The 8,814-nt window shown below is 38.8% G+C and overlaps 1 pseudogene; it reads left to right on the top strand.

Annotated features, from left to right (window-relative positions):
- Nucleotides 1-1,784: 1,784 nt before the first annotated feature.
- On the top strand, nucleotides 1,785-3,462 carry LOC150035406 (uncharacterized; annotated as a pseudogene).
- The last annotated feature ends 5,352 nt before the right edge of the window (nucleotides 3,463-8,814 follow it).

Genomic DNA, 8,814 nt, shown 5'->3' with positions numbered 1-8,814 from the left:
ATTATAGCAAAGATGGTTTTGAAATAGTATTTACGGTACTTAATTGTAGGTTAGTAATAGTTGTACACACCAGTATTATATTTGGTGCTTGAGTGAGTTATAATATGCCCAAACGACCCCTAAAAATAACTACAAATAAATTGAAAAAAAAATCAAACATAATTAGACATATTATTAACTGTGTACCTTCTAAATTCAATTTAAATCAATCAACTCAACTCTTAAAAACGAAGTCGAATTCCCCTTTACTTTAATAAATTGAATTGTGCCAAGAGATAATACTCATTTTAGTTTAATTAAGCCCAAATGATAATAAATATAACATTCATTCTTTAAAAATTTTAATTATTCAAAGACCAACTTACAATCATTGTACGTGTTGCATTTTATATTTACACTTTATGGTAGGCAACATTTGATCCATTATTTTTGTGCTTCATACTAAAAGGAAGCAAGACAAACACAAAATTGGCAAAGTTTGTTTCGTAACCTATATACCAAATATTATTTAGTTAAATATATTTAAAATGTATCCTAACACTATATAGTTTTATATCTCTGTCGAATGATCATCGATATGTTATATATCATAAATGTAATTGTTGAATGAGAAATTTTGGACCAATTACAAATCACCATGTCATTTGCTAAATTAAGAATTTCTAAATCATTGACTTTGGGTCCAATTAGAAGTTGATACATGTCCCAAATTGAATTGAAGACAAGTTTCGATGATGTCACGTGGATGAATCAGATAAGATTAAATCGGTCCAATTTGATATTAATATTTGGGCTTAAAGTCCAAACTACAAAAAAAGTTGAATTGGACCCAAATTCCAAATCAGGCCCAAAACCAACTAATTGGGCCCAAGGGTCAGGCCCATGGACGAACCAAGTCCACGAAGCCCACTTGAGAACTCTATAAATAGAGAAGTTCTCTTCATTTGTGAGGGGGGAGCAACATTTTCTACACTCAGAAGACCTAGAGAAAGTTCACTAACAAGCAGAGAACTCCCAAGACTCCTGAAGCTGCACTCCTATAAGGCAGAAGACCTTTGAAGACACAAATACTCTTCCAATACTTCTACTTCAATACTTCTACTTCAAGCTTCCAAGACTCATGAAGCTGCACCCCTATAAGGAAGAAGATCTTTGAAGACACAAATACTCTTCCAAGACTTCTACTTCAAGCTTCCAAGACTCCTGAAGCTGCACTCCTACAGGGCAGAAGACCTTTGAAGACACAAATACTCTTCCAAGACTTCTACTTCAAGCTTCCAAGACTCATAAAGCTGCACTCCTATAAGGCAGAAGACCTTTGAAGACCCAAATACTCTTCCAAGACTTCTACTTCAAGCTTCCAAGACTCATGAAGCTGCACTCCTATAAGGCAGAAGACCTTTGAAGACCCAAATACTCTTCCAAGACTTCTACTTCAAGCTTCCAAGACTCCTAAAGTTGCACCCCTATAAGGCAGAAGACCTTTGAAGACACAAATACTCTTCCAAGACTTCTACTCCAAGCTTCCAAGACTTCTACTTCAAGGACGTTCAGTGCTTTCCTTCTCAAAGTCAAGCATATTCACCCAACTGAGAGAGAATCAGAGGATCAAATATTAGAGATCGAACCACATCGCATCAAATCAACTTCAACATCAACACCAATTTAAGTTCAACTCCATGAAACACGTTTCTCCGGAAACCTCGTGCGAACAAATTGGCACGCCCGGTGGGACATCTCTACCTCTCATATCTCTCTCGTCGTCCGAGTCAAGAATTCTAAAGATGGCACCAAAGAAAGTTGCATCCAAAGCTATCATCGTAAGCAATACGTATATAAGCTCTGTCATCACGGAGGAAATCTGGGGCCAGCTGATGGAATTTCCTAAAGGCGGGATCATCATTAGAAAAAATCCCTTGTTTGAAAACTATGCTTTTGTTACTGATCTATCAGAGAAAGAGTCACATTTTGATGTAGTGTCTGTCATGATGACTGACGTAACGACTGAGTCGACCATGACAGAGATGGAGGTAAAGATAAATCTCCTAATGAAGGCTGTAAAGGAGCGAGATCATGAAATCGCTGCTTTAAGAGATCAGATACAGGCTCGAGATACTGCTGAATCAAGTCAATCCCCAGCTACAAAAACCCAATGATAAAAAAAAGACTGTTTTGCAGGAAAGTCAACCACCACAATCCACCTCTGTTGCCTCTCTGTTAGTTCAACAGCTCCAGGATATGATCACAAACTCTATAAGAGCTTAGTACGAAAGACCGTTGCAAACCTCCTTTATGTACTCCAAGCCATACACTAAGAGAATCGACAACTTGAGAATGCCAACTGGGTATCAACCTCCAAAGTTCCAGCAGTTCGATGGAAAGGACAATCCAAAACAACATGTTGCACACTTCATTGAAACCTGTGAAAATGCAGGAACCAGAGGAGACCAGCTAGTTAAGCAGTTCGCCCGTACCTTGAAAGGAAATGCTTTCAATTGGTATACTGATTTGGAACCAGAAGTGATTGACAGTTGGGAACAACTAGAAAGGGAGTTCCTGAACTGCTTCTACAGTACAAGGCATATTGTTAGCATGATGGAGCTGACAAACACCAAATAGTGGAAGGGAGAGACAGTCATCGATTACATTAACCGATGGAGAGCTTTAAGTCTGGATTGCAAAGATAGACTTACTGAATTATCTGCAGTGGAGATGTGCACTCAAGGCATGCACTGGGAGCTTCTCTACATCTTACAAGGGATAAAACCTCGTACGTTTAAGAAGCAGGCAACACTCGCTCATGATATGGAGTTGAGCATTGCCAACAAGGGAACTAAAGATTTCCTAGTCTCTGAAGGGAGAAAATATAAAAATGATACCAAGGGCACTGAAAAGATCGTGGGTAATGCCACAAAAGAATCTATGGTCGTTCATGTGACCCCGCTGAAATTTTACACCAAAAGAAAATAAACAAAATTTGAAAGAAGGCACAATGAGGGCGAGAAGCGTCATTCAACTCTTAAAGAACGACAAGAGAAGGTTTATCCATTCCCTGACTCTGATGTGGCAGATATGTTGGAGCAACCACTAGAGAAGCAACTTATTCAGCTACCGAAATGCAAGCGGCCGGAACAAGAAGGAAAAATAGATGATCCTCAGTACTGCAAGTATCATCTGGTCATTAATCACCCAGTTGAAAGGTGCTTTATGCTGAAGGAATGAGTTATGAAGTTGGCTCGTGAAAAGAAGATTGAGCTAGATTTGGATGAAGTAGCTCAGACAAATTACGCTATAGTAGCAGCGACTTCAAATGTTCCATTACTGTCTGTGTCCCATGCTCAAAGACAAAGCCTGATCCATTTTGGAGAATTCGAGCCTATAGTTGTTCGATTCCAACAAGAGATTCAAATAGCAAATTCCGAAAAGAAAGATGAGCTTGTTGAAGATGACAACGAAGGGTGAATAGTAGTGACTCATAGAAAGAGAAGACAACCAAACTCCACCCATAAAGAGTCGCGTTCCTATCAAAGCTATAGAATAAGAAACAAGACTCATAAAAAGAAAGACAAAAAGATGACATGGAAGCCTAAGCCTGCTAAGAAAGAAGACAAAGACTTCCTTCAATTCCTACGGCCGGCAACTTCGACAGAATTTCTCCCAAGAAGCTTTCTCAATAATCATCCAGAGAAAGTATCAGAAGTTATTGCATGTCACACTGTCGGCATAGTGGAAGTCGGCAACAATCATGTGACTGCTGAAGAAGTCAAAGACTCAGAAGAAATGAAGCAAAGAGTCTTTGATTGTATTAAGCCTTCAAATGCTCAATCTTCAGTCTTTCAAAGATTGAGTATGGCCACGGTAGAAGAAGAAGACCAATGTCCAACGACTATTTCTGCTCGAACTTCAACCTTCAAAAGGCTAAGTATATCCACATCAAAGAAAGATCAACCTCCAACATCTGCTTTGATCGTCTCAAGACAACAAGCGATCAACGTAAAGGAAGGATGAAAATCTTGAAGCCAACGTCATTCCATGAAGAAAACAATGACGAAAATATTCACAGCCGTGTCCCTTCATGAATGAAGAGGAAATTTTCTGTTGACATAAGTACAGAAAGTTCCTTGATAGTGAAGCCAAAACTCATCATATTAACGAATCCTACAAATGAAGAGGATAATCAAAATCATGATGAAATAAGAGGTTCTAAAATTTAAATGAAGAAGCTCCTCATCGCAAGAGCCTAAACTGCATGATGCTCCTAGCCCGCATGAGCTTGAACGGCCCAAAAAAAAATTGTATAAACTACGTTACGACTTGATCCCTTTCATTATAAAGGGTATGTAGGCAACTTAAAGTAATTTAAGTTCAGTCGCGCATAAAAAGAAAAAAAAAAATCTCTTCGAACTACATTATGACTTGATTCCTATCATTAAGAAAGGTATGTAGGCAGCTTGAAAGAAACTTCAAGTTCAGTCCGGTTAAAAAAAAAAAAAAACTTGAACTACGTCATGATTCGATCCCTTTCTTTAAAGGTACAAAGGAAGCTTAAAGAAATTTAAGTTTAGTCTATCAGAAGAGGTACCACAACCACCTAAGTATAATACTACAAGATTGTTGTTAATCATCCCCGTCAAAGAATGACACTTCAAATTTGAAGATGTTCATCCCTATTGGGGGCAACACAATGGGTTGAAGATGTTCATCCCTCATAAGGAGCCAACGAAGTAAATAAAAGGCACACACGTGGAATACGCTTCGCTTCCTCCTTAAAAGTAAACTTATATGTTCCTCTGTCTTCAAGTTTAGAGGCTCCATTGATGCTTCATCTTCATGCTCAAAATCACAAAGTCAAGCCTACTGCCAAAGCTTCATGGTTCATCAAACTCAAATGCGAAGAATTTGTTGATGCTTTGTCAAACTCAAGGGCAAAGGTCTCGTCGATGCTTTTCCATATTTAAGTTCAAAGGCTTCATTGATGCTTCTCTATCTTCAAGTTCAAAGGCTTCGTTGATGCCTTTCCATCTTTAAGTTCAAGATTGGCATGCCTGGCCCCACTTCCATCTTCAACTTAAAGGTCGATGTGCATGACTCCGCTCCATTTTCAAGTTCAAGGTCGGTGTGCATGGCTCGACTCCATCTTCAATGACTCGGTCTACAAAATCATGACGCAGCTTCGCTTCATCTCCAAACTAATGACACGGTTTCACTTCATCTCCAAGTCGTGGCGTGGCTTTGTGTCATCTCCAAACTAATGACGTTGCTTTGCTTCATCTCCAAGTCGTGGCGTGGCTTCGTTTCATCTCCAAAATAATGACGCGGCTTTGCTTCATCTCCAAGTCGTGGCGTGGCTTCGTTTCATCTTCAAACTAATGACGCGGCTTCGCTTCATCTCCAAGTCGTGGTGTGGTTTCGTTTCATCTCTAAACTAATGACGTGTCTTCACTTCATCTTCAAAGTCGTGGTGTGGCTTCGTTTCATCTCCAAACTAACAACGCGGCTCCGCTTCATCTCCAAGTCGTGGCGTGGCTTCGTTTCATCTCCAAACTAATGACGCGGCTTCGTTTCATCTCCAAACTAATGACGCGGCTTCGCTTCATCTCCAAGTCATGGCGTGGCTTTGTTTCATCTCCAAACTAATGACGAGGCTTCGCTTCATCTCCAAGTCGTGGCGTGGTTTCGTTTAATCTTCAAACTGATGACGCGATTTCGCTTCATCTTCAAAGTCGTGGTGCGGTTTCGTTTCCTCTCCAAAATATTGGTACAACTTCACATTTTCTCCAAAATTTGTGTAGCTTCGCTTCCTCTCCAAAAATGTGGGTGTGGTTCGACCTCATATGTGAGATTAAGTTTGGTTTGTCTAGCTCTACCTCATATGCGAGGACAACTCTAGTCCATCCGGCTCCACCTCATATGCGAGGACAACTCCGGTCCGTTTGGCTCCGCCTTGTACGCGAGATCGACTCTAGCCAACCTTACTCCGTTCAAAATCTTGATGGCACATTCTTCTCATCTTCAAGGTTTGATGGCATATCCGCCTTATCTTCAAATACTCAATGGTATATTTCCCTTATCTTATAATTTTGATCAAGGAGTAACATAACAAGGAAAACCTTTCGAGGATCCTCCCTAGGGTGATCGAATGGAAGAGTTGTATGCCTTTGCGGGGCCCCTTCCCATGACGATCAGGATACATGAGCGGCGCTACAAGATAGACCTTTCTGAGATCCTCCTTAGGGTGATCGAATGGGAGAGTTGTAAGTCTTTGCGGGGCCTCTCCCATGAAGATCAGGATACACGAGCGCACCAAAGACGGGTCGATGAGATTAAAAAAAAACTTTTTTTTTGTTGTACTCCTTTGGTTGCACCGTAACTCCTACAAAAAAATAGTAGGGGGGCAAGTTAGTTAAAAAAACAATAAAAAAAGAGCCAAAAAAAAAAAAAAAGAAACAAAAAATAAAAAAGAAAAAAATATATATGAAAACAAAAAAAGGAAGGGAAGCCCTAATTCCTCATCTTTCCTTCTTTCTCTCTTCTCCTCACTTGCAGCCTCCTATTGCAATTCAAGGCTGATTTGCAATCCGAGTCCGATTGACAAAGGATGTAAAGAACGTAAGATCGAAAGAGAATCAAAATTCAAACTACAAAGGACGTAAGAACGAAGGAGATCACACTACAAGATGAAGAAGAGCATGCGTCCTGCTAGTATTTATATAGCTAAGTTCGATGAGATTTTTTCACTAATCAGATGAAATCTGACAAAATCACGGGCTACTTGAACTGAAAACTGTTTATTTTGTTGTGGAACTCCGATTCTTGGTGAAATTAGTTAAGAGTCAACAAAAAAGATCATGCTCGATTGGAGGCTGCCGGAATTATGGGTCACGGTGGAGTTTTGAATCCCCAAATTCAACGACGACGAGTTTTGAGCTTAAGACATAAGAGAATCTGGCATAAGCCAACAGTATGGAGAAGGAAATTTCGCTAAGGTTAGTATCGCTAGCCACAAAGTAGACGGCTGCTTGAGATAAAAAAAAATAATAATAATAAAAAAATAAATAATAATAATAATAAAAAAAAAGAAATAATCTCGCTCGAAATCCTCTCGCTGATCACGCTCTCTTCAGTGTCGGTCTCTCCAAAATCTCGCTCTCTCCCCTCTCGCTTTCTCCCACTTTCTCGCTCTGTCCCACGATCTCGCTCTCTCTAAAATCTCGCTCTCTCCCACTTTCTCGCTCACAATCTCGCTCTCTCCAGTGTTGCTCTCTTCAAAATCTCGCTCTCACTGGTGTTGCTCTCTCCCACAATCTCACTCGAAATACTCTTGCTGATCTCGCTCTCTCCCACGAGATTATTTCGATTCTATTAGTAATGAGGATTCGGAATATCACACATTGATTTTGAGATCATATCTAGTATTCACAGTTTGCCTCGATTTGGTACCGATCAGTGAGCTATTACGCACTCTTTCAATGGTGGATTTGCCTTTTCTATTGATTTGGATCAAAACCAATTCTTGAATGAGGTATTCAACTCAGGATCAGTCGCGGTTCAATAATTTGAATTAATATATGGGACTTGAATTAATTATATTATAGAACTTTTTTTATAATAAAAAATGGCCTCACAGTACTACTTCACTATCGGTCAATTCAATTATTTGAATTAATATCTGGGACTTGAATTGAATTTGAAACTTGTTCAAATTGGATCCCCCGACTAAGAATAGATCAACTATTAAATCTCAGGAGGAAATTTCTTTTATTACATTTAAGTTCAAATTCATATTCCATTCAAATTGGAATTAAAATCAATTGTTATTCCAAATCTCAGTCTAAAACTTCTAATCCAAATTTTTATTCTAAATTCAAGCCAGCCAATTCGGGTGAGATAAATGTCAAATCCGTCCCAAATTTTATCAACATTCGAATGGTTAACCTTGATATTGAGTTATGAATAAAATGCCAAGTCTAAATTTGGCTATATTCCAAATTTTATCTCAAATTTAAATCAACCTTAGTTTCTATACTCAGTTCCAAGTAAAATTGAGCATATCCCAAATTTTTATCTCAAACCAAAATTGATCAAGATTCGATTTCACCCCAAATTCTATTCCGAATTCGAATTAAGTTAAATTAAATTTGCAATTAAAGTGGACATAAATCCTACTTTAGTTCAAATTAAAGTTTACTTAGCGAAAGTGTGTAAAATGAACAAGATTTCAAATAAAAAATTTGAGCTAAATTCTCATATTTTGATCATAATGATGCACCAAATTAAATCATACTTTGATCTCAAATTACATTTTTTTCGAGATTCATCCACCCATATTCGTGCATAAATCTCGAAAAGGGGCATTTGTTGAATGAGAAATTTTGGACCAATCATATGTCACCACGTCGTTTGCTAAATTAACAACGAATTTCTAAATCATTTACTTTGGGTCCAATTAGAAGTTGACACATGTCCCGAATTGAATGGAAGACAAGTTTCGATGATGTCATGCGGATGAATCAGATGAGATTAAATCGGTCCAATTTGATATTACTATTTGGGCTTAAAGTCTAAACTACAAAAAAAGTTGAATTGGACCCAAATTCCAGATCAGGCCCAAAACCAACTAATTGGGCCCAAGGGTCAGGCCCATGGACCAACCAAGCCTAAGAAGCCCACCTGATAACTCTATAAATAGAAAAGTTCTCTTCATTTGTGAGGGGGGAGCATCATTTTCTACACTCAGAAGACCCAGAGAGAGTTCACTTAGAGGACTCCCAAGGCTCCTGAAGCTGCACTTCTATAAGGCAGAAGACCTTTGAA

Source organism: Benincasa hispida, chromosome 6 (genome assembly GCF_027475165.1).
Source record: "Benincasa hispida cultivar pf3 chromosome 6, pf3_genome.v1.1, whole genome shotgun sequence".
Classification (NCBI taxonomy): Eukaryota; Viridiplantae; Streptophyta; class Magnoliopsida; order Cucurbitales; family Cucurbitaceae; genus Benincasa; species Benincasa hispida.
The sequence above is the reverse complement of the archived record's forward strand: the minus strand, read 5'-3'. Positions and strand labels throughout refer to the sequence as shown.